A 27957-nucleotide genomic window follows, 5' to 3' on the forward strand; every position below is an offset into this window, starting at 1 on the left:
GTAAGGAAAATGCTGTAGGAAGAGTTTCCCACTGAAAGCTGTAGGCAAATCTGAATGGCAAAACTATAGAATTAGAAAATGATGCTCTGGCTATAACAACAATGAGGTATTCAGCAGCTGTGAGGTATTTTCTGCCAGGGTTGCAACTAAATGTCTGGACAACATCAGGGAGGTCATAAGCAGGAGGCAGGAGTAAGATTAACAAGAAGAAGCGTGGAAGGAAGTGCCTAGCTGCTGAGCAAGCGTGAGTTACTCACAGGAAGGACAAGCCCACCACAAAACCCTTCCTGGAAAGCACACTACGCTCACTAACGGGCTGCAGCAGCAGCTGTCACCAGGCTATGCGAAAGCCCTGTCAGTTGACTGAAAGCTGCACAGTCATTTCACCCCACTACCTCCTGCTAAGTAATGGGAATGCAAGTAACCTGTGCAGGAGGAGGAGGGTCAGCCATGGGCCGCTCTCATTTCTCACCTCATGCTGCACAAGTACACAGCACAAAGCAAGCACGGCAACAACGTTAGACTAAACTTCTAATGCAGCACCAGCAAAAAAGTGTGTTAAGTACAATCCTGTGCCTGGGAAGGGGAGCACGTACTGTGTGTTGTGCAAGGGAGGAGGAAGTGTAATTGCTGCTGCCCACCTGAACATGACAGCAGGTGCGATTAGCTCAGTCAGTGGATTCAGAACGGGGCCAATGGAGAATGTCACAGCATTACTGGGGGGGGAAGAAATGTGGCAAGTGCAAATATCACTTGAAATGATGAAGATTGTCCACTGTAAAACAAGGAGACTTAAAAAGAGGGCCAAATGCACAAAAATAATGAATGCTGAAGGAGATATACATCACATATACCTGTCACCTCTGTTTTCTTCTTGTTTCTTGCCTATACTTGCAGGAAAGAGAGAGGCTCAATGGAAAAAACATGTGTCAGAGTTTACTTTCTATATGAGATGCAGGTTTCCATCCCATAATGTCCTCAAAGTTAAGATTTCACCACATCCTATCAGAAACTATAAACTGAAAAGAAACAAGTACTAAATCCCATCGTCAAGGGTTAAAGCCACATCCAGCTACTACAGATTTTCAAAATTGTAATGGCACTCTTCAAGAAAATATTCTGGACTATAATACACATTAATATAGAAACTTCCTGTTCTGTTCTTAATGTTTAAATAGTTATGTCATAAAAAGAAGTTCACCACTTCTGTTTTCTTCTTCAGAGAAGAAGAATGACCTGATTATTCAGAAATATCACAAACAATTTTCACAAAAACATTGTTCAGAAAGCACTTCAGAAGTTCAAACAACTAGTGGGATAGAAACATCATCTGAATAATAAACCAGATTTTAGGAAGTGGACTACGTTTAACATTCAGTTGTCGGTTCTTTCTACTGTCACTTTTATTTCTGAACGGCACCATGTCTGACTCTCCAGTTTTGCAAGGGGAAAGTGTTCAAAGGCTGACCTGAAAGACCAAAGTTTTGAGCACTTCTCCGTTTTCTTTGAGGGACGTTTTTATAGTTCACGCTTACTCCTATAAAAGATACTGGGATACTCCTCACCCCAGTACTAGCTATTGCCATTTCAGCAGAATCAGCTGAATTGTACCTTCTAAAGGTCATCTTCTGAACGCCAGCAGCTGGCTGCTCAAAAGAAAAAAAAAAGAAAAAAAAAATTAATCCCTGTTTAAACAGGGATTTGTTACCCTGTGCTCTCAAAGGCGCAAAGCATTGCAAGACCAAGGATTTTAAAAAATACATAGTGTACTAAGATGTATTTGTTTCTTTATTTCTTCACCTCAAAGAACTCTAGCCAAGACATAGTCTGGCGTGTGATTGTTCTGCATTTGTGAGTCCTTCCAGTCTCTTGACAGACTTTCTGCCACATGCCCCCTCTACTCACCTTCCTTGGAAGCAGTAATATATTCTCAGCACGGTGAAACTAGACAAAGACAAGGTGGCTGCAACCTTTTTCATGCATTTCAAACTGTATTCCAGAGATTACTGGAAAAGTTTCTTTTTTTTTCATGATTCCTTTCAGGATTTTTTCACAGACTTGTTTGTTTGTTTGTTTGTTTAATTCTGTGCTGCTAAATGAACTACAGATACTGTCTGATGTGTTACACAGGTGGTTCAAGTGATGTTTGTGCAGGCTTGAGTGCTAGATCATGGAGGGATTCTGCAACGTCCCTCTAAAACTCACTTGATGTTTTCTGGCTTTCAGCATCAAGTGTTGAGAATTTAAAGAGAACTCATGCTCTATTACGAAACAAAGAGAGTCGGCAGGTACTTCAACACCTCCCTTTCAGCATGCACATGTTCATGCACACACACACACACGCACGCAAACCCACAAAGTACATCCTGGCTTTTGCAACGCTAGTAAAAAACTTCGGTTCAGGCAGCTCTAGGGCAAAATTATCACACCAGTGGAATCACTGCTGGCTTTGTACCATGCCTGGCGCTGAACTGTGCCTGTAACACAGTACAAAATGCAGGACTGCTGCTCATGTTTTCCTCTCTTCTAATGGAGAAAATTCCACCATGCATTTATTCATTCCTGTAGGCCCTTGAGGGTTTGGTTGGGTTTTTTTAGTGTGAACTACACTTTTCTTTAGACTGACCTCTTGGAAGAAAAGCTCCCCATCTAATTTATCTGAAGAGAGAAAAAGATTAGGGAGGAGGAAAGAGAAGAACAGTGGGAAGCGAGGAAAAAATCTTTGTATCTTTTACATATATAGATAGATAGAAGGTAACAGAATTGAAATTCATTTGTATTTTATCAGACCTCCGGCTCTTCAGGGAAATTTGGCTAAAATGACCTGTAAGTTCCATGGGGACCGCTGCTTAGCTTGTGCTCTGAATGTAGTGCAAGCTGATCAGCACAGAATGCTGCATGTATACGATGGGACAGGAGTCCTAGCCTCCTTGCATAATGCAGCTTGGAGCTCTGTCAGCTGTATCTCCTCCCTGATGGACAGATCCCAGTCCCTCCTGATCCTGCTGTAGGTGCAAATCCAAATGCATTTCTTTTTATTCAGATCTATACTTCTGTGACGTGATGCAAAATCTGGTTTTGTCATACACTCATTTCTGGAGGCAGAATCCACTGTGCTTAAAAAAGCTGGAGGGAGGAGAATTCCTGAGGCTAGTTCAAGATTATCTTGCCAGTCAGGGTATTGCTGTCAACATTTTGCTGCCTGTTTATTCTCCTGTTAATCAGAGTGCAGATGTCTTACAAGTGATACATCAGATACTTCTGCTTATCTGGCTATGACTGTTCTTTATTCTTTCAAACACTCTGCATGTTAAAGGCTATTTCCCGCCCCTATAATGATATATAGCAGAATAAAATTTAACTATAGTCAGCAAGATCCTGACGTCACTGATACATACTACCTAATGGGACAGGGTGGGATGAGATTATGTGAGATACCTAAAACTTCTGTTCTACCCAGTACTGACAGAGCTCAGTTCGATACACTTCACACTGGTGATGGTGAACGAACTCATGGAAATGCAGAATAAGGATTGCTCTGCAAAATGTAGCCTCTGATGAATGGCTGAAGAAGCAGAAGTAGTTTTGTCTAGAGAGAGTAGCGCCAGAGAGAGAAGTCTTCCAATATGCACAAGTTCACTTCTGATGAGAAAGTAAGTTCCTTGAAGAGTATAGCTTCTTGGAAAAACTAAAACTAGTGTAAGGAACATATAGGAAATAAATTGAGGAGAAACATAAGGTTTAATTACATAGAGAGTCTGTGGGATTGTTGTTTCTGGAGGAAAGTGAGGAATTTCACGGGATGAAGTGTCAAAACATCCTCCATCCTTCTTTTTCACAGTTGAAGCCTGTGAAGGTACTATCTTTTTCTCTAGAATCAGAATCACCGCTAGTTACGAGAGCCTTCCATAAGGCTCAAGAAGGAGTTCCCGGGGTAAGATGAGGAGGTTGCTGCAGAAACGTGATAGTTCTGCTTATCAGCAAAAAGTAGTGTAAAACTTCTGTCCCATGTGACTATTCTATTGCAGGCCAAAAAGATTTAGCAAAGAGAGAAGGCAATAGATCTTCCCATGAATGTAGCACTTGGCATCTCATTTGGCTCTTCAAAATGAACTCATTTGGAGAAGATGCAGTCCTTCTTCACTATTTCACACCCTAAAGGCCTAAAAGGCCAGAGAACTAGACCGATGGTTTAAAGCAATAAAAGAAATTTGGTCTGTAAATCCACTAGGAGGCCCAGGCTCACACGGACATAAACCAAACAGAAAGACCTCAATCTTTCTGAATAAAATCCCTTTCCATCTAACCCCACTAAGAGGGTGCACTGATGAGGAGTGAGTTAGTAGACCACAGGCCCGCACGAGCTCACTGTTACATCAAGCTGGCTGGGGGCTCACAGGTGCAGGACTCCGTGGAGATCTTCCTGGACATCATATACACTGCTTCTCCGGACAGGTCATTAACTGGAGTATGCTGCCAGCCAGGTCAGCTACCTGGCCTTTGGGTCCTGTTCCTCCTTGCTTTCCGTGCAGAAATGGAAACTGATGGAAATACATCCAGGATGAGGTATAGAGAAAGTGAGGAGCAGCTGCCAGTGCCACACACATTTTGAATGTCTGCATCGTATTTCTAGCAAAAGGAGCAGAACCTCATCTCCTGGGACAACCTGACAGAGTAACACTATTCTCATTCTCTAAACTCCAGAGCAGCTTAGATGTCTGCATGAAGCACCAGTCTCTTGTGAGAGGCCAGCACTGTGTCCACATGGCGTTCTTCTGATGAGAACAAAGTATCTGTATGCAGGAGCGGGCTGGAAACTAGGACCATGCGTGGCAATCAGTTAGCTGAGGGGAATGTGCTCGAGCTTGTCTAGACAACAACGAACATGATGGGGCATGTTTACAGAGCACAGGGGAGTGGGAGACGGATGGCGCCAAGGATGGCGCCAAGGAAAGGCAACACCTTGCTGTTAATTGCTGGTAGTTAACCACCAATCAGGGATTGCCTAGTATGCAATGCTTAGCTTCAAGAACCAATTAGTTTAAAACGCGCAGCTTCTGAAAGTGTATATAAACTCGTGCTTCTGTACAATAAATTGACATTTGCTTGCATCAGGCTGCGTCCCCTCTCTTCATTCGCCGCATCTGTAAACAGTGAAAATTTAGGGCCTTACCTCAAAACTAGATCTACTGGAAAGAAAAGATAAATCCAAAAGACCGTGCAAGTCTGTTAAGCTTCTAAGCCTAAATTTATAGGCTATGTCTAATTCTAGCTAATAGCGCATGCCCACCAAGATGCCAGTCTGGGCTTTGTGCCTGGGTTTCTTTTGCATGGAGATGCAAGTATGGGACAAGTTAATAAAAGGTCAGGTGCTCCCCAGTTCAGATGCTCTCACATGCTGGAGGATGCATGGTGATGCAGGAAAAGCCCCAGCATCCTATTGTACAGCCATAATTCTGTTCAGCCCAGAGTGTAAGTACAAATTAATTTCCAGGCAAATTAGTTTAAATGCCCTGAAACTTCAGCTCTGTAGCAATTTTTGATAGATACATTCTCTGTTTATTTTATAACCATGTTCCTCCCTGTACCCGCTCTGGGTGAGAGAGCATCATTTAATGTCTTACGAATGGAATGTTTGTCTGAGGTGAGTCACTAGAGGAAAAGCTCTTCATAAACCACAGCGTTGTGATGGCTGTCATTGTGTGGCCTGTACCATGCATGCAAAAAACATGACACAGGGATCATGGAAGGAGAGTGTGTGTCATCAACATGTTGACAGGAGAGAACAAAAAAGGCAATTTATCTGCACAGATAATATTCTGGCTCAACAGAAAGAGCATGAATTTCTATTAGCTGCTCATGCTCCTGATGTACCAGTGCATGGCACTGCTTGCTGTGCATTTATCGATTGAAGGCCCTTTTAAACACAAGGATGACAGAGCTGCAGTGAATCTGTGAAAGTCTTGAGTAGGTCCATCAGTGTCATTTACCTCAACGAGGTTATTTACTTTGTTCAGTTCAGAAATGATGAGGAACACGTTCATTTGTGCCTGTCATCATACACCCGAGACACTTGTCATGCTGCAAAACCAGTAAATACTACTGGTTTTTTGTAGTATTATTGTACTTAATACAAGTAGCAATCTCCTGTGCTATCTCATCAGACCTGTTCGGTAGTGCATACCCACCTTTCTTCTTCTTTTTCCTTATGTTTTGAAATGAGCACAAATTAGAAATACAGTGAAACTGGCAGTTCAGAAAAGGGTTACTGTTCTCAAAACATAAGATGATGACGTTTCGGTAAACAGTGTCTCTTGCTCCGTACAGCACCCATTAGGAGTGATTCCTTCATAACCTCTCATGTCAGGAAATCAGTTCAGCAATAGCTATTTGCAGCTGAGAACTCTGAAGTAAGAGATCAGAAATTAGACCCTTAATTCAAAAGTCAAAGAATAGTAAAAGGACAGATTCATATGGACCTGATCCAAAAGTTTTGTAAGTATATGATGATGAAAAATGCCATTAAAGAGCAAGAAGTAAATTTTTTTATGACACCAAATGAGGGTAAGGACAAACAAATAAATAAAAGAAACAGATTTTCTTTTTTTCTGTCAAACATCAAAGGCAAAGAGCAGACTAAGTGGACCTGTAACCTTGTGTGCTTTTTTCTAGCTATCAGCAGTGAATCTTTTGGATTTTTTTTTTTCCTGCAAGCTTTGCCTCTTAAAGCTGTCATAGCTTTGTTACTTTATGCCCTCCTTCGGAAAGCAGCAAATGGAAAATCTCAATGGAGTAAATGTTCTATTTTGTCTCTACATCAATATTTCATAAGGGAATTACACTTAGTGTGTTCTGTTCCTCCTGCTCATTGTGCATGGATGCACAAGCAGGAGCGGGTCAGTAGTCCCATCCACAATGATGTGCACCAAATCACACTAGTGTTTGTTAGTTCTTGCAAGCCCAAACCACTATTATTCCTCACTCGTTTCCCATTATCCTTGGCCTTCCCACTCTCCCCACCTACACAGCATTGAAAATGTAACACTTAGAAACAGAGCTTTTTGGATCTGTGGAGCTTCCAGCAGCATCTTTTGAGCAGTTGGCATTTAAAGTCACCAGCGCTGAAACAGCCACCTCTGCCGTAGCACTTGTCTCCGTAAATCCCAAAGTCCTCGAGGCCACATGACTTTCCGAGGTTTTTAGGCGGGGAAAATGAGGCACTGGTGGAAGCGAGCTTCAGCAGCTCAGGCCATTGCTGCAGCTGGAGGCAAAACGCAGCTCTCCCAGCTCCCGCCCTTGCACTGTCCGCTGCACCACGGCTCCTCACGGGCACAGCGAAGGCGACTTCTCCTTCCTGAGCTGGAGCCTCGCTGGAATAATTGGTGTACAGATTATGAACAGCCCTGAATGCCAGCCTTACTGGCAAGAAGTAAAAATGGTCCTTTCTCCAAACCAGCAGTCCTGGCAAAGATTAGATGACATTGAGACCACTCTCCTCAAGACAAGACACTCCCTGCCTGCCGCAGACAAAAAATCCTTCAGGACCCAGCCTATTTTTCCTCTTCGTTCCATCCCAGGCAGCATGCCAAGCAAGGGGACCCTTCTCTGGGATTTCAGCATCAGGCGCAAAGAGATCTTGTTCCTTTTGATCACACCCAGCCATACAGCACACAAACCTTCTTTCTCCTGCTCTTTTGCAGGGCTGCCAGCCTGGCCCTGCTGCTGAGGTGCCCCCAAAGAGTTCAGGCCAGCAGGCAGGGATGAAGCACTGGCAGGCGTTAATAGAAAATGAAGCAACGATGGTGGCCAATGATGGAACACCTCAAATGGAGCAAACTTACAAAGTTTTACCAGTCTTCATCCTACATGGCCTCTGCTTGAGAAAACATTGTCACATGCACAGCCCACTGTTTGTTGACTTAAAAACACACAGCCCTCAAACTAGAAAACTCTTAGCCACCAGCACATTGAACCATCAACTGAAATTGTCTCCACGTGCAGGTTGTACTTTCCAACAATGCCCTGTGGTTTGCGTGGAATACGTAAAACTCAAGCCTGTCATTACGGAGGGGAAATTCACAGCTAGAGAACTGTCCTCAGGGAGCTAGGACAGCTTGCAATAACTAAGATCAGTGCATTTTTGTGTTATCAAACCTGGAAAAATACCAGCTGTTGCAGTGTGCTGTTTCACGTGCACTTTTTAATGCACTCTGCCCTAGTGTGGGAGCCCAACCTTCAGCTGCAGTAGTGAGAACTTCCTGGAGGGTGAATGTTGACCAGACTGGATAGTGCAGCTCAACCCTTGAGTTTTACATTCCTCTCCGATCCTCCTCCCCATCCCTCTGGGTAAGGGGGAGTGAGCGAGCGGCTGCGTGGTGCTTGGTTGCCAGCTGGGGTTAAACCACAACAGTCCTTTTTGGCACCCAGCATGGGGCTCAGAGGGTTTGAGGTAAAAACAGATTTGATAAGAATTTGCTTATTCAAATTTATAGCTGTTATTGCTGTTTAGCTGTTAAGGGGCAGGTTTCTGTGCTTACCATGGGGCTTGCTTGCCTTACTCTATATTAGAGTCTAGTGCTCATTAGTGGCTGCTTCTTTCTTTCACTGCTTCCTGCACTGCTTATCATCGTACTGTGTTGTGCCCAGGAACATTCTGATAACAGCAATGGTGATGCGCTGGGGCTGGCAGATGGCCAGGGCATCGCTGCTGTTTATGTGCTGCTGTACGGGACAGGCTGGAACTCCAGCGTGAACTCGAATCAAAGGGACTGTGACCTGTGGATTATTCTACATGGGAGCAGGACATCCCAAAGCCCCTGTGGGATGTCCATGCCTGAGCAGGTGTATCTCGGAGTGTCTGTGGCCATGGTTATGTCTGTGCTGCAGCAGGTATGCCTCTGAAGGGATTGTGGCCCAAGGACAAGTCCACACACTTGAAGCATCTGTGGTTGTGGATAAGACATGATAGTGCATGAGGTCATGCTGGAGCTCCTCAAAGTGTGTGGTCACAGATAAGCCCACCACAGAGCAGGTACAGCCCTGGAGGGACTGTGGCCAGGGATAAGGCCATACTGGAGCTGATTTACTTCTGAAGGGACTATGGCTGTGGGTAAGGCCACACTGAAGCAGGTCTACCGTCATGGCCCACGGATAAGGCCATATTGGAACAGGTGCACCTTGAAGTGACTGTGGCTGTGGATAAGCCTATGCTGCAGCAGGTGTACCCCTGGAGAGACTGTGGTTCATAGCTGAAGCCCCACTTGGAGCAGGTACAACCCTAAGGGACTGAAGTCTGAGGATAAGTCCAAGCCAGAGCAGGGGCAAGGAGAGGAGTTCACTGCAATGTTAAAATCTATGGGCTGGGCTGAAGGGGTGGAGATTATAATGGACATATCTTTATATTGTTGCAATTCATGATTTGATTTTCACGTTATAGGAATGACTATAACAGGAACCACCTGAACCATTGGAGGACAAGCCCTACAAGAAGCAGTGCAAGTGCAGCAGTGACCCAACCTGAGCTGGCTTTGATGCTTGATAACACTACACAACACACAGCTTCTCTTCTCCTGAGTGACCACTGTAAGAGATCGTGTTCACAGACCAAATGAACTCCATGGACATTTTGTGGACATGTGTGGACATTTTACAGACATTTTTACAGGGGTGGTCGATTGACTAGGGGGATGATATCTGTGTATTATATAAAAGGATGGGAAGGGTGATGGTGGTTAATGAGGTTGTATTGGAAAGTGTAGCATGACATGAATGGTATGGAATAAGGGGTGGATACTGTCCTAGTTTTGGCTGAGATGGAGTTAATTTTCTTGTTATTAGCCAGTACAGTGCTGTGTTTTCGTTCTGATGTGAGAACAATGTTGATAACGCACTGATCTTTTTAGTTGTTGCTTGGAGATGTTTATACTAAGTCAAGGACTTTTCAGTTTCTCAGGCCCTGCCAGCAAGAGGGCTGGAGGGGCACGGGAAATTGGGAGGGGACACATGTCGAACAGTAGACACAAACTAGACAGAGAGATATTCCATACCATATGACATCATGCTGAGTATATAAGCTGGGGGAAGAAGAAGGAAGGGGGGGGGGGGGGGGGGGCGGCATTTGGCACAATGGCATTTGTCTTCCCAAGGAACCGTTAACACGTGTCAAAGCCCTGCTTCCCTGGGGATGGCCGAACACCTGCCCGCCCATGGGGAGTGGTGAACGGTTTCCTTGCTTTGCTTTGCTTGCATGCACGGTTTTTGCTTTACTTATTAAATGGTTCTTATCTCAATCCCTGAGTTTCACATTCCTTTCTGATCTGCCTCCCCATCCCTCTGGGTGAGGGGGGCCGGGCGGGGTGTGAGAGAGCAGCTGCATGGTGCTTGGTTGCCAGCTGGGGTTAAATCACAACACACTCTTTCCAAAAAGTAATCGTTAGGATCACCATCCATTGCAGCATCTGATGTAAATGGCAGATGTAATGAAGCTAACATTTCTATTTGGCAGCATTGTCATTAATTGACTTAAATTCTGTTACCTGTTTCAATTGTTTGCAATCATGCATGTCACAAATTAGGCAGGGCTGCAGGAATTAAAACGAATCAGCTCTGAGAAAGGCAAAGTAACTTGTTGAAATCAGGACTGCCACCACATCCCAATGAACTACACGCAGGTGTTGCTCTCTTGCTGACAGACTGAAGGTTTGGATGGCTACCTTTTGGATACACAGCCACTGCTGCCTAACTGCAATCTCAGAAAATTATTATCTCTGTGAAAAATATTTAGAAAAAAAGAAACAAGCCACCAAAAGCTACATAATTGAACTTCTGGTGTGAATCAATGACATGATCCATGCATGGTTAAAAGCAAGCGTGGATGCTGCTGAGCATCTGTATGCAATTGTGGAAAGACACTTACTTGCCTGGAGGTGTTTAAATCGCATCCGAGTAAGATTTGTCAATGCAAAAGATGTCATGTGGAAATGGTACTATTTTATGGAGCAAACACAGACACCTGGGAAGCACTGCACACAGCCTAATGCTTAATGGTCTGGATCTTCTTGAAAGAGCCTTCTAGCACCGTGAAGTAAGCCAAAGCTGCAGAGGACAGAAGTGCTCAGTTTCGGGGAGAAGGAAAAAGCAGAGGCAAGGCCCTAACACAAAGCTGATAAACACACACACAGAGCAATATACCTGTGAATTATTCTGTATGTTACTCAATAAAATTTTACACTGCAATTTCTATTTTAAAACGTTCATGCTTTCCAATACGACTTCCTTATTACACCTGACACTGAAGCACAAGATCTGGTCAGACAGGTAATAGCTGGTGCCAGATCAAGGTAGCTGCTTTTGAGCAGAGCACGCATGCTCCCCTTCTTCTCTAGCTTTATTAGAAGTTTTCTTCAAAGCAGCAGTCACATACCTTTTCCAGCACCCCCCGGAAGATGTCAAAAACTGAGCACCCAAGTCAAATTATGTTTTCCCCCTTTCTGGAGGCTGGAGAACAGCTCTCAAGGTAAGATTCTTTACTCCAGGGTTGTTTTGTTTCCTTGCCATCGTTCCTCCCATGGGAATTTAATTCCTGAACCCTTCTCTGCATTTCACATTGATATAAGCATCTACGTAACACCACTGCAATTAGCAGAATGCTAATTTATACCATGAGTCCACATGTTCATGCCAAGGGTTGGATTCATTATCTAATCCAGCAAAATGCATCTGAAATATTTTTTCAATGCTACGCAAAGGTGCCTGACTAGCTTTCAATACCGTGAAATGAAAATCAGAGCAAGGTATTTTGTTCTGTATTTTGTGCTAATAGTTTAATCTCAGCAGGAGACCTGTTCCACAAAAGCTTTGAAAGGCATACAAATTAATTACATGTATCACAGAAACTGTCGCAATTTCCACATCTAATTAGCACAATGGGGCAACATTCACAGTGATATGCTGTTCACCATAATCTTCTTCACAAGGGTTTATTTTCTGCTTTCAAAGCAATGTTATAGAAGACAGCCAATCTCACATTCTACTCACCAAACTATAAACACTTATCAAGGTGTCAGAAGAGAATAACACTTCTAGGTTGTCAATATTTAATCTGCAGTAAACCTAAATCACAGGCCATTAGACCCAGTTCACCAAGTCAAGAGTTCAGTGCAGATGCTGAACTGGATGTCAGGAAGATTCTAAACAAGGGATATGCGATCTTCTGCCCCTTTTGACCATGGAAACACCACGTAGTCTCTGCATATGCATGCTTCAAATGCACAGCGTCAGCCCACAACACACCTTCCTGTTTTTAAGAACAATCTGCATCAGCACTATTACTCCTGAGGAGTCACCACATTGCACTAGTGGATGGGCAGCCTCAGCCCCACCGCTCGCTTACGTGGCACAGCCCAGCGCAGGACCAGAGGGCTGTCATTAGCTTTCAGTGATGGGATACTTTCCTAGAGCTCTGTCCATGGGAACTTTGCATAACCCACTAGTACAAAATACACCTGCTATCCAAGGCACTTTGCTCCTTGCTCCCCCCTCTCATTTGTGAAACTGTGCCCAAGCCATCAAAAGGTGAATATGAAAGGATTTATGATCCTCCGTCAGCAACCCCATGTGGTAGCCACGCTTTTCCTTAAATGACCACAAACATGGCATGTCACTGTGCAACCCTGTCCTTCCTGCATCTTCGTCCTTTCCAAAGCAGGACCACAACTATTTCTGAATTTTTACAAACTCTCAGCAACCAGCAATGTGGAAATAACAACACTTGTTTGCCAGGTTAGTGGGACTTCCACTTCAAAGACCTCTCCGTGTTTTCTAAAGGTTAAGGTATTTGGCTTGACGGAAGCTCATTCCTCCAAAGCTCATTGTGAGAGGCAGCTCACTGGCACGTGCTGCCCAGAGAGCTGGAGGAGCCTCCTTCTCCGGAGACATTCAGAACCTGCCTGGATGCGATTCTGTGCAACGTGCTGTAGGTGACCTGCTTTAGCAGGGGGTTGGAGGGGGTGGTCTCCAGAGGTGCCTTCCAACACCGACTATGCCGTCTTTCTGTGATTCTTAGCACACTACCACGGTGTCCTATTCAGACACCTAGATCAAAGCCTTATGCAAATACTCGTTATGTTGCCAGGTAAAGGTAAGCCCTTAAACAGCTCTGGATGTAAAAGCAGCTCCATTCCCACACTTTGATAATCCAAAAGACACTGATTTTTTTAATATCCTTTAAGTTCCTGAACAAAAATAATTATTTTAACCAAACCATGTTAGGAAAAAAAAAACCCAAAACCACAAAAAAAAACCAAAAACCCCCACTCCCCCAAACTTGATTGTTATATTTGTATTAATCTCATTCATTTATTCTGCAGAATTGATATCAATTCCAAAATAACTTTGAGGGGGATAAAAACAGAGTTTATTTCTCATAATTTCTTTGTCTCTATAAATGTTGCATTCACTGAACATGCAAAGATTAATTTTCTAGTTGAAGTTTTGGACTGGGACTCAGAAGACCTAATGCTAACTACATATTTGAGTTGCTCTGGATGCACCACCTTAGCTCTGTACACCATGATCTGTTTCAGCTTCAGATTCCTTCCACATCCCATCCTTGTACCCCTTGTCAACCTCCGTGAGTCTGAGTCCAGGAGAGCATCAGAAACTAATCTCACAGTCTTTTTCTCCTTAGCACCGCTTGGCTAAACAGAACGATGGAAAATATCACTGAAATCAGTGTTCTGGAAGAGTAAATATGACGGGTTTGGGATCTGAAAAATGAGTTCTTATAACAATTTCTAAACGCCTTGTTAGCATACTGCTAGATTATTCCAAGAACACGTGCTGGCAAGTGAATACTATTCAATGTCAATAATGTACTGAGACAGCAGAAAAAACAAGGTATGGCGAATCTAGATCCAGAAGTCTTAAATATGAGCCTGTGCTGCTCTGGAATTTCTGTAAGACTATTTATATAATAAATGTACAATTTAAAAAGCCTTAAAAATATTGAGAACAACAACAGTACAAAGTGAACTTCACATAAGCAGAGTCAGTTGACACAGGTCTGTCTTTCGGGCAAGTCACCAATACCGTGCTTTTAAACAGATTGGGAAGGGAGATAACACCTGTGTTATGCCTGCTTAAGGGCTACACGCAGGCCGTCTGTGTTTGCAGGGACTTCAGGTGGGTTTAAGTGGAGCTTGCAGAGACTGACAGGAGCATCAAACCAACATAATCCAGCCCATCCCATGGCTGCTCTGCTGAGACAACATGAAAAGCTACAGGATGTGTCCAAGCTGAAAGTGACATCGGGGTTAGGAATCTGGAGAGTGAAAGAGCTCTCTGGAAATACAAAAGAACCCCTCTACTATAACAAGAGGCAGAACAACAAAGGAACAAAAGAAGAGAAAAACATCATTGAAGGAAGCAGGAAAGAAAGGTGGTGGGATAACTGTATCCAGGGGACAGATACAAGCAATGGAAGGACTCACCAGCTTTAAAACCTGCTGCAAGCATAACCTGCCCGTCCCATCACCAATGTAAAGCAATGGTCTGACTTCATTTAAATACAAGCTAAATAGAAAATCATAGCTTTAAAATGCGCCCAGCGCTCCAAATATCATCGTCATTAACAGGAATAGTTGGCTGGTGAGTACCTCTCAAAGCCTGGCAAACTTTTTCCAGTGATTCTGTTGCAAAGTGAGCAGAAGGAAGTGGCAGACCTTGGCCTCTAGTCCTGTTACTTCAACGAGACCACGCTGCCTTTCACTTTTCAGAGCCAAGTAAAACTGGTAAATGCTTTATTCCTTAGCAGGAGGGCAGAGAATGGAAACCAAAATAATAAATCCCAAACAGATGTTCGATGTATCTAGAAGGGGAAATAGGATTTGATAAAGAAATGCAGTCTTATTACAAGTGCTGTTATTACCTTAAGTAGGCTAGTGCAAAAGGTATTTATTAAAGAAAAAGATTGTCAAAAAAAATCAAACCTTCTACACAGACCATTGAGGTAATTCTCAGTAGCACAAACAAAACAACCGGGAACGATGCTGCAGTTTTAACATAATAAGAAAGGGTACAAAAAGTCTGCATGTGAACCTGTGGGGAAAAAACAAGAAAGAGAAATTAAACCAAAAATTACTAGTGAAATTCTGTATGTGTATTTTTAAATTTCACGCTGAGGACCTGTGAACACCTCTGTGCATGCTTAGCTTGTCCAGGGATTTCACTGTGAAACCACAGACTACAGGTGCAGTCCTCCACGGCTGAAGTACTAGGTGTTTTGACGTTCATTTCAGCAGACATTCTAAGCTGAAGCTGGATCCCTTCATCACCCACCCCACCCTCAAGCTCTGCAGGCACACAGTGACCTTCACCACAGGGTGATGGCCTTGGCTGTTTGTCATGAAGAGGCAGCCACACTGCATGATTCCCAGGACAGGAAAGAAATCCCATGGAAAAAAGTGGTCATGCCATACTGATGTTTTTCCACAAAGAGCCAGTTTTTCACCTGTGGACCAGGTTTCTGGAAGACCACTCGTGTCAGTTTCCAAGGCACAGTGTCCAGCCCCAGCTTAGGCTCTCCTTGCTGTGCCCCAGTTGCCTCCTGCTGCAACACACATCAACCCTCTGGGACTGGCACGTGCAAATTACAGGTGAAGAAAGCTGGAAACTGGACAGAGGTGCAGTTCTTCAGGGAAACATCCCTCCAGCTGAGGCAGAGTGCAGCCACCTTCCTTTGGTCTGTCCGCCTGTAGTCAACCAAGGCTCAGGACCACTTATTTCCAAAATGACTGCTGTTTTGTTGAATAAAAGCTCCATTGCAAACATCCTACTATTATTCCTTAGTTTCGAAAAAAAGGGAAAAGCTGGTTCTGGAGGGTTGCTAATATGTTAATACCTCCACAGAAAAAAATGAAGTCTGTATACTCAAAGGATGTCTATACAAAAAACCCAAGAAAAAATTCAAAAAGGGGAAAAGTCTTAGACTAAGTTTGAAAAGATATTTAACTGACAAAACTAATTTTAATTGATCAGTATTACAGTATCACATAGGATGAGAAAATAAGCTAAAATTAAACAGCAGTACAAAGGAACATGCTATTTGCTTGGAATTCATTATTTGGTAATAAACTGAGACACATTGAAAGTAAGACTTGAGATGGCAGTAGCTAAAGGAATGTAATCTCCTGGAGAACCTGAAAGAAATACACTCTGTGACTGCTGGATCAGGGCTTCAGGACAAGCCATGATAGACAGTGTTGCAGAAGTTGTGGCAGAGCCATGAGGGGGAAGGTCTGCAGAGCACCAAGGGAGGGAGGAGGCAGCACCACTGGTGGCAGCAACATCAATGCCAGCTGCAGTGCTTGTCATGAGAGGCAAAGACGCATCCTGCAGTTTTAAGATTTTATTTTCTGCTTTCATAATTAGGTTAAAAAGAGGAACATCAAAGTCCCTAGGGGGCCTGCGCACGCCTGAGGCGTTGGTCCGGCCCTGGTTTCACCGGCTTTGGGGAAAGCCCAGCATTACCAGTGCCATGGCCTCTTGTCGGCCAGCGAGGCGCACAGGCTGAGGCCCTCCTCTTCGGGACTTTCTGTGATTCTGTGATCAGGCACAGTCAGCATGGGTTTGCAAAGGGAAAGTCTCGCCTAACTAGTTGGATGTCCTTATATGATAAGGTCACCCGCCCAGTGGATGAAGGGAAGGTGGTGGGTGTAGTTCTTCTGGACTGCAGGCAGGCTTTTGGTGCTGTCCCTCACAGCATCCTTCTGGAGCAGTTGTCCAGCTGCGGGCTAAGTGGGTCCATGGTGCGCTGGGTGAAGAAGCAGCTGGAAGGCAGGTCTCAATGCCTTGTAGAGAATGGGGCTACATAGCATCTGAACACATTTGGAATGTCCAAGTCCTTTTTTAAAGTGAAAACTTGACTACTGAGAACATTAAGTAGGTTTACAGCCAACGGCCCTAATGTTTATCCTATGTACGACATCAGGAAAACTTTACACTGATTTTTTTCTCACACTACTAAGCTGGCTGTTTAGGTGTAAAACAAGTCAATCTTTATGGTGAAGTCCAGTGTTCCCATAGTGTTGAAGGAACATGAAGTTGTATTTCTCAGGTTTGCAAAAAGCCCTGAAAATACAAACAAGCCTGAAACTAGAAACATGGTTGTTACTCAGGGATTGAAGCCATTTGAATTTAAAGCATTTGATATCGATTGCATCAGTTGTTAAATCAGGATTGAAGCCATTTGAATTTAAAGCATTTGATATCTATGATGCATCAGTCGATCCAGGAATAACAATGATTGTAACTGAGTGTGAAAAACTCTCTTTCACCCAGAAGTTTCTATTTCATATCCCTCTCATTGTAACAATAAGTATCAGGAAGAAAAAACACTGCTGGGCTTTGGGGGTTTTTTGGTTAGCTTTTTCCAAAATGATGAATGTTTTGTCCTTTATTACTTTTTTAATGCATACTAGCACTGAAACAAGGTCAGTGCTCTGAAGACTGGCGTTGAAGTGTCTCTCCTTTAAGTGTCACTAGATGGTATCACAGCCCAGACTTCCTTTCACTGAATGAAAATGTGACCTTAAACAGTAATTTAAAGACACCGTTTTTAGCTGTAATAGCATTTTGTGATGCTTACATATTATACCTGCATTTAAAAACTCAGTGAACATTAAGAACCATAGGAGACTGAATAAAGAAAGGGACAAACTGGGTCACTGATAGAGTTAGGCCTTCGTGTTGACTCAAGGAAGCCACGTTCTCTGGTTTAGGTAAACCGAGGACTCCAAACAGATAATAATGGTAGGAGAGTTGAAACTTTTGGTGGAAATCTTAAGAAACAGCACACCAGCTGTAGCATCTCTAAGTGAAATCAAAAAAAATACATGAGGGAAGAACATGTTAAACAACCTTTAATGATATTTCATTACAGTCATGTCCAATATGACAGGGATTTTATTTTTTGGGGGGGGGTGGGGGGTGGGGAGAGCCAAAATTAAAATTTTATGCAACCTGAACAAAAATGAAAGTATTTAGCCTGTTTAGAAGCGATATTGCTGCAGATTACTGACCTGACCACCTGTTGCAATCAGAAGACATCTGCTATCTATGATAAAGAATGATCCTTTAAGTAGATTCGTTTCAGGTCCTCCTTACGCAAAAGAATTCAAAGCTGGCTATTCTGAATCTAATATACCTATTCAAATCAATGATTTAGTGAAATCCAGAGACGAGATGCTCTCAGTTTCTCTTTCATCACTGGTCTATTTTGCATATTGTAATACAAATTAGCAACGAGCCCAGAACTCTGCAACCCCAGTTATTAGCCATCAGGCCTTGGGCATTCTCTGGGAAAAGGTCGTCATCTGTCTGGACACCCTCAATACAGAAGAGATATCAGTTTGAGGTCTCCCCTCATCATGTTTGCATGCACCGACTCCAGCTTCAAACTTGGAGGTCGGGGCAGGGGGTATGGTGTAGTTGTCAGTACCTTCAACTCACTTTCACATAGATTAAAGTCAGTCACATCAAACATGTTAAAAACTATGCAGCTTCTTTAAATGAAGGTTTGTGGTCCAAAGTAACTTATGTGCATCTCATGCAAATGTCATAGTGTCCCTTTTAACTAGGGTTCGGAATTAAAAAGGACTGTCCTTACTCTGCTGTTAACATCTTCCACGTTTTAGAAGGAACAGGCTTTGAGCTAAAGTCTGCTGTTAAATCTGAAGATTTGTATGCTACCGTAACTAGTATGAATATGTGCTTCATCACAAGTAGGTTTCAGAGGTCTGTTTACACTTGCACTTTCCAACAGAGACTTTCTCCAGTAATGTGGCATCAACCCTTAATTTGCCCTTGAAACTATGTGACAGTATATATGCCGCTGCCTGCGATTCTCCCCTCTGCCAGAATGTTTGCATGCAGATACCGATTGAACTACCTTGCATGTAATCTTTAGCTCCTGCCACAGCTATCTATTGACTTGATCACAGACTATAAACTATGCTTACTGCTAGAAAAGTTATAAGCGTAAGCAGCAGTTATACAATCTCTCCAATATTTCAGCACCAAAAAAGCAAAGCTCCAGAGAAAGCCAAGACCTGAAAGTACGTCAGCTCTCTGACTTTATCAGAGAACTGTCAATTCTGCCAGGGTCTCCTCCTCTCTGTGCAGCACCAGTTCCCTGTCCTCCTTGGGGTACAGCTACGCTTTGCCGTATTGAGTTCCTGTAAGAACACAACCAGAGCCAGAATACTCACATAAAACTTCCCTTCCGTGGGTCTTCTTAAATTTTAATTCTACTGGAGAAAATCCTTGTAGAAGAGAATGCTCCCAAGTGATTTTGTTAAGTACTAGAAAGCTTGCCTGGATAATCTTCCTCATTAGAAGATGCTTCTTACTCTCTTAACATTCATGCCACTGCTCTAGCTGCTAACTCACTCCCATTGCGACATTATCTAGGTACACCTGGGATACTCTGTATGTGCAGAGAGGCAGGTAGAGGCCCAGTGTCCTGGCTTATAGTTTCGCTGTGCTGCTGTGTGAAGAATGTCTTGCTAGCCAGTTTACTGTGAAATCTTTCTTAATTCAAGCCAGGTTAAAGTAAAACACAAACAAAAGTATCATAACATTCAGTATAGAGAACAGCTACAGAGACTGAAGTGAAGAAACAAAGGAAAAGCACTTTAAATTACTTATGGTCAAATTAAACCAGAAGTGGTCTTCCTCCCGCACCAGCAGACTGACTCATCATTTTTCCTAAAGCGTACTTTGCTGGAGAATCTGTTTACATGTTAAAGAGAGTCCGTTTCTTATGGCACATTCTGGCTTGTACAGCCAACCTGGCCTTTGGAAGACTTGTAGGGCTGAGACAGACCAGATCGTCCTTTCCAAAACTTGGTCATTCCTTCTGTTCATGAAATGACCTGTCTTTGCCTATCACCTGAAACATTTTCACTTTCTTTCAGGAGTCCTCTTTTAGTTCAGTTGTTACTTTTTGCATTGTTTGGTTAATTAACAACTCTCTCACTTAACAAGTGAAAATCTCTCCTTTTGGTAACTTACTCTAGCTCTTCCTCTATGAAGTGTCTTCTCTGCTAGACGTCTTATAAATTCTCTGTAATGACAACAGATTCGGGGTGATCCTGGCCAACACCTTGCATTTAAGCATGCTGTATGCAGCAGGTACTCCCGGCTCTTCTGTCTTTGGAGATCCACACCTTATTTTCTTTTTACAGAAGGAAAAGCTGGTAAAATATTACTGATGAGGGCACTAATGGTTACCTTCCAAAGGGTTCAAATTCACCCAATCAGAAGATCAGCGTAATTAAAGTTAAGCTCGTTGGCGTCTTTCATTCTTACCTCTCATTGCCTGTGCCCCATCACATAGAGTTTTAATTACTTGGCTTTTTCTTACGAATGGTCTGAACTTCAGGTGCATCTGAAGACATTGTATTTCTATGGAAATATGACAAATTTAACTGTAAGAGGAGCACAGTATCAGTCTTGAAGAATCTCACTTTTTATGCCCTCTGGCTCTCCGCTAATTACTGTTCTTTTCCTACATTCCTCTCCCAGTTTTGAAAAGGAATAGACTTCATGGCGCACTGAGTAATTAGAAGGAAGCAGAGGGTCACAAAAAGGTGATTTCAAATATGCCAGCATGCCCTTTTAAAGTTCTGTGGTGTGGCCTGAGACAAACTCCAGAGAGATTATTAGGCATCAGCAGCTGAAGAAGGAGAAAAAACAATTCCCCCAAGCAAGAATTAAGTAAGAAGCACAAAGGCTGTAAAAATAAACATGCTGTAGCTTCTCCTACCAACCACACTGCTCAATTCTGTATCAATGTGCAGACTGCTGCTAGATAATTCATACAAGCTCACAATCAAGGAAGGGAAATTCTGCACTAAAAATAAGCCTAAAAATTATACTAGTTCTGAATTTCTGCTGAGGACGTTCAGAGAAATTCACAGTGGGCAGACCTAGCCACTGCACATTCATCCACCAGAGAAAGATAATTCCTTCAGCAAAGCGCTACTGCCAGCTCTGACGTATCTGGAGCCAGTTTCAGCCGTTTTGGAGTAATTAGGGCCATTTCAGAGCAGCCCTCTTTCACTCTTGTGGCTGCTCATTTGCACGGACAGCAGCTGAGCATCTTGCAGCCCAGGTGAGAAAAGAAGACAAGTGCAAGTGAAGTGGGTTCTGCTGGTGATAGACTCATACTGAACCCCAGAGAACTGCTCTGGGGCAAAAGTGGCATCTGCATACCTCAGGCAAGCCTGGAACACAAGTAAATACAGTGAGGGGAAGGGGTGCTACCAGTTAAAGCTGGTGCAAGAATTTAAAAGGAAGTTTTTAGGTGAGAGTTATTAAATGAGGAAAGAATTACGCTTAAGAATGCTGAATCTCAATAAAACCAGATCCGTATTTTCAGCACAGCAGGACCTTTTGGAAAGAAAAGCATTTGGGTGGCATTTCATGAAGAATCTAGTCTGCTTTGTTACAAAAGGTTTTCAAGAACTATTTGCCCAACAACAGGTTAGCTCTAGTTTAACATATCTCACCATCTGCCATCTCGTGATTGTCCCATGATGTCAGAAAAATATGGCGGGGTTGGGGGAGGAAGCTCAGCAATCAAGTTTTATCAAATTACTCTTTTTCTCTCACCATTTCCTTCTCCTATTCTTTCTGTCCCTGGTAACATTAAAGATGTTTATATTCTCAAAGCTGCTGCTCAGCACATCCTAATCTACAATGTGCTGTTGAGAGTTTTAGTGTAAGTCATTTAAAAACTTAAATTAGAGATCATGATGAGATTCTCCAGCTTAATCCTCAGAAGAAGAGGTCACAAGCACTACAGCTCTGCTCTGAAGTTTTCCCAATGAATAGCTCTTTGACCTCTTGGCCTCTTCAGGTTTCCTTTTTATCACGACAGAGATGATACATACAGTCTGCTTGTTTTCACTATGGGCTGTGCCACTTTCTGAAAGCAAAGCAGAGCAAAGCAGAACCCTTTACAAAGAGAATAAATACACCTTCTTCATTTTTCTCAGGAAGAAATAGAGCTTGTTCAGGGCAAGCACCATACTGCAAAATGTGGCTGTCACATGGGAGAGAAAGTCACCACAGCTCTGGGAACCTGCAGGTCCCAGACATACAGCATAACACTGTGACACACGAAACCATGAACATGGAACCAAGCCTCACAGATTAAGGAAAATCCATCTCCCTTGGACTGCAGTCAATTACTCGGGCTCTACTACAGCTCTCAAGCCTGACTCCAAATGTGGAAGCAAGAGATTCTCCTAAAGACACCGTGGGCAAGTACCAGTGAGGTGGAAATAGCTTTTGGGTTTGTTCTGACTTAATCACTGAAGAGTCTTCTCTGTTCACAAAGCAAACTGTAAGTCGTGCCTCATCTGTATGCAAGGAGTGGTCTTTTGGGTGAGCTCACTAGGGGAGACGATCTAGACAAATCTATCTCAAAACTGTCGCTAACCTGAAGTCCCACCAGCTTTTTTCTGACAGCTGAATCCAGTTCCTCCAGGTACCCAGACCTGAGAAGGACTTGATATCTAGTTCCATAGAGGCCTTCATCAGTGTAGCTACTGGTTTTACTAGGGCAATGACAACGCAAATGTTGATATACTTCTTTCAGACTTCATTTTCTAAAACTCAGTTTACTCATCTAAATGAAAATAATGAGACTTACTAATTACACAGAACTCAAAGCACTCCAGAACGGAGGAAGAATGGGACTTCTGTTTTCTTTGTAATGCAATAAAACAGTACTGCCCATGCTTGGCTGAATTGTAAACCGCTCATTTTCAAAGGTAAGCTTTGGTTATTACTCTGCTAGCTGAATTGATACTCACAGATACCCCCGTGTTATTTCTCCGCCCAAACATAATCTTAAATCCCAGCTCACAGCCACGTAAGAGCTACAGTGAATTCAGCAATCACAAACAATAATTGCAGATAATCAACTGACAATGGGTACTTGCATCAGGAAAAAGAGTATTCTGCAAAAAGGTTTTGTTGCATCCATTAGATGAGCTGTCTTTAAAGAATTCCTTGGGTTTAACTATCCAAGATTTCTAAATGTACTAACTTTAATCCTCCTTCAAATCTTACATGTATGACTTTAGTTTTAATGGATTTATTCACTGAGTTCTGAGTGCTCTAAACAGGCTCAACTACAACTTTTTTTTAATAAAGGTATATGATACACTGCAAGTATGCAGTTTGTTTTCTTCAAATTATACTGTTTGTTTCAATATATTATGAACTAGATTTTTTTCCTTGCTCTGCTATTTCTGTTTGTCTCTTATGGATATAGCTGATTAAACTTTAAGAACTTAAGGATAGTCTTTACATTCTCCCTGTTAAGTCCTTAGGTTTGCTATGTTTCACATTTTAATTTACTTCCAGTCTGCAGAGAAATGGAATGTGTGCTTCAGAATTGTCTTCTAGCATTTTCCGCGCTTTTTACATTTGTATTAACACTGATTATTAACAGCTTTTAAAAAGAGGAATTGGATGTTTCTCCATTTTTTTTATTTTCTCAATTGCAGGAATCATAAAATTCTTTGGTTTATTACTCCTGGGAAGAGCATCTTTCCTACTTTACAGGCTCTGTGCTAAACCATTCCTTTAGTCCAGAAGAAAAAGATGATTATATTAACACTGACCTGACAACATGCAGGCACTTCTCTGCTGTCTTCCAAGCGATTCACTGAACAATCATCATCTGAGGGCCATTAACAGCCAAGTGACAACCAGCCAAGTCAGCACTTCTTAAAGGTCAAAATTCTCTTTCTGGCGGTTCCCTACCTCCACTGTAGCTGTCCCATCACGACAAGACAGACATTTGCTCCCTTTCTTAACTTCTGAGACCTCACCAAAAGCAGCTATCATTTTGTCTGAAGCCATGATGCGCTCCATTCTGAATCATGCAATTCACGTGATTATCCCATGTTCATCTTTGATAATTACACACAGAGACTGAATATGATGTTGAAAATTAAAAAATTAAAGCCGTATGCTAAGATATTTTTATGGTGGAAAAGCAGTGCAACCTCAAGCGCAGCTACCCAGAGATGGAAGCAAAGTTAGCACGTCTCAGCTAAAACAGCCGGGTACCTCTCGTAGGCCAGTCCTGTGTAAGCCTGCTGCTGAAAGCAGCGTGGAACACACTCCTCAATGGGCTTATCCTGCTGAGAAGGGAACTTCACTGCAACGCAACGGTAAAATGAGTTTCTTTTTTTCTATTTTATTTTTTCCGGTGCATCAATACTTTGTGAAATTGAAACATGCTTTCTGCTGTCTTATCTCAGATTCTCTAAAGCAGGTGTATAACTTTACAGACGGAAATGCTGCTGTCAGACATTGTTTCCAGGACCAAAAGTACCGGCTTTCTCTTTTCTAAGTCAAATTCCATGTTACTTACACTAGATGAAAGAAATCAAATCAAATCATATTGTTTCTGATTGAAAAAAATCCACTTTCAAGATAACATAAAAATTAACAAATCAGAAAATTGTTTGAGGCTAAAATAATCCTTTAAATCCAGATCAAGAATGGTTTTAAATTTATTATTGTTGTTGTTAATATAATTGTCATTATTATTATTTAACAATGTAAGTCTAAGTGAGGCGAGACAGAGAAACAATAATCCTCTATGTCTGGTACATATAGTATAGTAACTCCTCATCATATTATATTTTAGTATGTCATAAGAATATAGTTATTACATATTAGTATAGTGCATATATATATATATGTAAATATATTAGTGTAGTATAATAACTACCCATTGCCTTAAGTAGTTGTTTTCCCAAGAAAGAAATGAGGCTAATATATATAATAGGAACCAACGAGGATTTAAAATTGAAGGAATGGTCCCCTCTCACCGCTACGGACAGAAGAATTCTGCATACACGCAGCTTGTCCTGACCTGTCCCCAGCACCCATAAATGCCTCTTCTTTGTTTACAGCGTCCTGACTGTTTCAAGGCACACAGCCTGTGGAGAGACCTGCCACCTCACGTCTCCCCCTTCTCTGCCTTTCTCCTTTTGCGCGGCACCTGAGCACACAGTCCGCTGTTCCCTGGCTGAAAGCCGTCCGTCCGTGCCACCCCCACCGGTGCCCAACGGAGTCCTGCTGAAGTGTGCACAGAAAGGCCCCTGCAACACAACTGATCTGCTCTTTCTACACCTGGAGCTATGAAGTGCCATAAGAAGTATTACCAGCAAACTGAGTTTGACTCTCAGTGAGGAAAATAAAATAAAATAGAAAATCCCACAGTTTAACATCTTGAACTGTAATTATCCCTTCCTCATTTCATCTGCGCGTCTGCTTGTCCTATTCACGAGTCATTTCAGTTGCAAATACGGAGAAGAAAATTCTGTTCCTGTTCAATATTTCCTGTTTTCATTTTCCACTTCATTATTTTTAATTGTAAATCCATTCTAAATCTTTACTATACAATAATTGAAAATTACAGAGATGCAAGTATGTCGTGGTTTAACCCCCGCCAGCAACCAAGTACCATGCAGCTGCTCGCTCACTCCCCCCGCTCCCGGCTTTGAGCAAGGGAGGACAACAGGGAAAAAAGTAAAGCTTCTGTGCTGAGATAAGAACAGTTTAATACCAAGTAATAATATATAGTATTAATAGTAATAATAAAAACAGTAACAACAAACAACAACAATAATCATAACAGTAATCATAATGACGATGATGATGATGATAATGAAAAAGAAACAGGAATCAAACCCAAGAAAACAAAGTGATTTGCAACACAGTTGCTCACCGGCCACTGACCGATGCCCAGCCAGTCCCCCAGCAGTGATCGGTGGCTCCCAGCCAACTCCCTCCAGTTCATATACTGAACATGACATTCTATGGTATGGAATATCCCTGTGGCTAGTTCAGGTCACCTGTCCTGGCTGTGTCCCCTCCCAGCTTCTTGTGCGCCTTCTTGTTGGCAGAATATGAGAACCTGAAAGTTCTTGACTTGTATAAGCACTACTCAGCAACAACCAAAACATCAGTGTGTTATCAACGTTATTCTCAAACTAAATCCGAACCACAGCACTGCACCAGCTACTAGGAAGAAAATTAACTCTATCTCAGCTGAATCCAGGACAAAGTATTCGAAATAAGAGAAATTATCATCTGTCTGACAGTACTGTCTTGTCATTCCTACAAACGTACTTACCCTGCCTCTTATATTCTATTTCTGCACAAGAGGCTAGAATAGATTATTTAATGGGACAGTCTGGCCTTGAAAACTTCTAAATGAAGAGTCAGAAGGAAGGTCTTTTTGCCTCAAAAGTCCTGGTAGCCTCCCGTGCCATACCTATACGTTTATTTAAGAACTTAAGGAGGCAAGGAGATGCCTGTGTGGTTAAAAACTTGAGAAAATATTTCTCCCAAAGCACTTTGCAAATCTGCCCCCAAGTCCATGGAAAGATACTCACTATGCATGAACACATGTTGGTCAGACATCTTCCTGCCTTCCACAGGAGATGATTCATGGACATTGTGGTCATGGTACTTCATTCACTCAATTTTCTCTAGAAGCAGAAATTACAGAGCCAAACAGTCTCCCGAGATATGTTCTTATTTTTATACTCAGTACAGTGTTCTTGAACAGCGTATATCAAGCAGGCAATGCTAGTAATAAAGGGAAATGGGTCCTGAGATATTCAAAGAGTTCAGCAACACAAGGTAGAACAATTTGAGATTATTCTTGCTATTTACTTATCTTGGAGAATACTTGATACAAGTATAAACACCAACAACTGCCCAACTGCTGAACAATTCATATATTCAAAAATGTTGCACTGCAAGTCACAGGAATTGCATTATCACGATTATATGAACAGCATTAGGATCTATTCCAAAACCTTTGCTGCCCTTCATAACTCTAAATTGTTAATGTTGTACTAGAGGAAGAAGCAAAGGAAATAGGGAATCAGGATTTAGAGTAAACCCACAGAGCATAAAAAATGCTCTTTTTGAAAGAGCATAAAAAAGCCTTTTTGACTGAAAACCTGCAGTTCTCACAGTGGAAAACTGTCTATCAGAACTGAAACTGCTTTGTTGACTCCGTTTTTCTGCATGCACTAGTGCTTTTTTCACAGTCAAGACAAGGTCCCAGAGGAACATGTAATGGACACTAGAAATTTTTAGGGCTATTTTATCACTGAGATACATCAAGTTGCTCTTGAAGGCAAAACTGCGAAGTATATGTAATACCAACTTAGTGACTAAGTCTCGCAAAATCAGGGAAACACTTCTGTGTTTGTGAAAAGCAATCAAGAAAAACAGGGAAGTACAGAAGTGTTGCCAAAAGGAATGCTTTTGGAGAAAGAGGCTTTTCATAAAGTGTCTTTAATGAATGTTCAAGACTGAAAGTCATTGCCTTTCAGTATGCAAAGCAACTGATAGCCATTGTATTGGCTAATTTCTTACCCTGCAAAAGTGCACTTAGAGTGAAAAGCAACAGAAGACTCACGACAAGAATCTTCTGTCAGTTTAGCAACGTCTTACGCAACTATTCTTCCAGTGTCATCACACTGCAGAAAAGCACACTGAACCCTCCTCCTTGTTCAGTCATGTTGGCATCTTCTCCATTACAGCAGCAGCAAAATTCTGCTTTTCTGGAATAAAGTGTCTCTCAGTAAAACCATCCCACGGTCTCGTTCAAGCAAAAAGGGAATAATATGGTTCATGGTATAAGTGTAGCGTGCCTAAAGAAAGCTCTGGCTTTGATTTAGAATGACCTGAAATGAAAGGCAGAAAATCCCAAGATTAAAAGGGTGGGGTGGGGTGGGGGGGTGGGGTGGAGAATATTAATAAGAAAAAAAAAGAAAGATAGTAGAAATTCTGTAAGAAGCTTGTCAAGATTAATTGCTTCTTGGTGATATTTCAAGCATTATGCAA

This window comes from Falco rusticolus, chromosome Z (assembly GCF_015220075.1).
Source record: "Falco rusticolus isolate bFalRus1 chromosome Z, bFalRus1.pri, whole genome shotgun sequence".
NCBI lineage: Eukaryota > Metazoa > Chordata > Aves > Falconiformes > Falconidae > Falco > Falco rusticolus.